Source organism: Mustela nivalis (assembly GCF_964662115.1).
Source record: "Mustela nivalis genome assembly, chromosome: 2".
Taxonomy (NCBI): Eukaryota; Metazoa; Chordata; class Mammalia; order Carnivora; family Mustelidae; genus Mustela; species Mustela nivalis.
In genome coordinates, this window is record NC_139021.1 from 148,606,360 (window position 1) to 148,609,059 (window position 2,700).

At 41.6% G+C, this 2,700-nt stretch overlaps 1 pseudogene across 1 annotated transcript; it reads right to left on the reverse strand.

Moving 5' to 3' along the window:
- Positions 1-266: 266 nt before the first annotated feature.
- LOC309860425 (olfactory receptor 6E1-like) lies at positions 267-1,209 on the reverse strand (annotated as a pseudogene). The gene has a single exon. The product of its transcript is annotated as an olfactory receptor 6E1-like (transcript).
- Positions 1,210-2,700: the final 1,491 nt, after the last annotated feature.

Here is a 2,700-nt window from a genome sequence, read left to right on the forward strand (position 1 = left end):
ACATGGTTTAATCAGAGGGAAGAATAACAATTCAGTAAAGGATTTTGCAATGAATCATTGTTATCCAAAGATGGAAAATTTATGGAGAAGATAATTATGCAGACCCAACTAAAATGAGACCTTGAGAAACAGATGTCCATTTTGCTAAAATGTGTTGATCAAGTGTGACTCCCAGAGACACTGATTAACTCTTTGGCCTGCTACATTGTCCAGAATGAAGACAAATGTTTTTCTGAAGACTTCCACACCAAGGTCATGTGATTTTTTTATCTTAATTCTTTCTTTCTGCACATCGTCTCCCCCAGAGCCCGGTGAACCTGCTTGTTCCGCAGAGTGTAGATGACAGGATTCAGCAGTGGGGTCACCACCGTATTTACAAGGGCAGCCTCCCTGTTGGACTCCAGCCTGTTCGTTTGCTTTGGTTTCACATATATGAACACACAACTGCTGTACATCAGAGAGAGGACTATGAAGTGAGAGGAGCAGGTGGAAAAAGCTTTCTGTTTCTCCTTGGCTGAGGGAAGTTGCAGGACTGTGACTACTATGTTGCTGTATGCAATGATGGTTATGATAAGGGATGTCAACAGGATAAAGGAAGTGAGAACAAAGGCCAACATTTCAACAGACCTGGTGTCAGAACAGGAGAGATGAATCAAGGAGCCAATGTCACAGAAAACGTGGGGGATGACATGGGGGTCACAGAAGGATAACTGGGAGACTTTTACTAGCAGACCAGTGATGAGAGGAAAGGCCAAAGCGAAGCAGGCAGTGACCAGGAGGAAGCAAGTCTTCAGGTTCATGATGGTCGGGTAGTATAGAGGCTTGCAAATGGCCACATACCGATCCAGAGACATCATTGCTATGAGGAAGAATCCTGCTGCTCCCAGAAATAAAGAGACAAAGGCTTGTATGAAACAGGCAAGAAAGGAAATGGTTTGCTGAGAGAAAGATGACAAGCAACTTAGGAATAACAGCACTTACGAAATAACACTCGAAGAAGGAGAAAATGCTGAGGAACAAGTACATAGGTGTGTGGAGCCTGGAGTCAGTACAGGTGATGGTGACTATGACCACATTGCCTGCAATGGAGGCCAGGTATGCCAGCAGGTGCACCAGGAAGAGGACCTTTCCCAGGTGCTGGATGGCAGGAAAACCCTCCAAGGTGAATTCTTAGACAGTTGTCCCATTCCCCATTTCCATGGGCATCTCTTTCCAGAATCATCAATGCTGTTCTAACCTACAATAAAGACATCAACAAGCACAAAGTTCTCAGAGGAGCAGGATTAAGTTATTTGTCCATGAAGGTGACTAGGCCAATAGCTAATTGGTTTAGCCAGCAGATTCTTTAAACAGTAGGACCTGAGCTCAGTATTAGTTCAATACTGAGTTCTAACTCCTGAGAGATGGTTCTTTTTTTTTTTAAGATTTTATTTTTTCTATTTGACAGTGATCACAAGTAGGCAGAGAGACAGGCAGAGAGAGGGGGAAGCAGGCTCCCCGCCGAGCAGAGAGCCTGATGCGGGGCTCGATCCTAGGACCCGGAGAGCATGACCTGAGCCTAAAGCAGAGGCTTTAACCCACTGAGCCACCCAGGTGCCCCAAGATGGGTCATTTTTAGAAAGGTAGTTAACCTTTGTGAACTTTGCTTTCACTCTCTGTAGAATGTAGATGATAGGATCTTTCCATTCATGTTCTTGTGAGAAGCACATAACTCACTTGTTATATGATGCCAATGTTTCTTTGTTCCTCAAATTTTAGTTGTAATATTATGATCATTAACATAGTGTAATAGAGCATCAATAGGCAGAGTTATTGACATTGTCATAGTTATAATGCATGGTAGTTATTTATTCATTTTATTATTTTTTATTAAAAATTTATTTATTTAAGAGAGAGAGAGTGAGAGAGAGAAAACACAAGAGCAGGGAGGGTCAAAGGGATAAGCAGATGCCCTGCTGAGCAAGGAACCCAATGGAGGACTCCATTCCAGGACCGTGGGATCATGACCTGAGCTGAATGTAGACACTTAATCATCTGAGCCACCCAGGTGCCCAACATTTTTTAAATAATATTAATTTGTAAGTAAACATAATAATAATATTAGTGATATTGCCCTTGAATATTTAAAAATATGCAACACATTTTGTGGTCCAAGTTTTCATCATCATCATCATCATCATATGTTCAAGATTTATGTTTTCTATGCTGGTCACTGAAACTATTATTTCTATTACTCTTCACAATAACCATGAACCCCTTCTTCTACAGAAGCAGAAAGTGAGGCTTAGAGAGTTCCAGAGAGCTTAGGTCACATAGTTGGGACTTTAGGCAGAATGCCAGAATCTGGAGTACCTGCTATTTCCAAATGCAGTGACAGAATGTTTTAAAACAGGAACAAATCTATTGTTGATGCTCTTTCAACCTTAAGTTGAAAGATTAGCTTTATTAATCTTAATTATATCTATCCTTAGGTAGTATCTCTGATGTGTTATTGACCTATGAAATAACATAGTGCTTAGAGAAGATCTCTTTTAGCAGAAGCATTTTAAAGAAGAGACTGGAGACCAGAGAAATTAGGAGTTTGCTCAACAATGTGAGGTAAATTGTAAAATTAGTTTCCACCCACCCCGGCCCTGAGGGTTCCTGCTGTCCCGTGATGGAGGTGGGAGCGACAGTAGTTTAGGGAGGTATGCTGGGCAC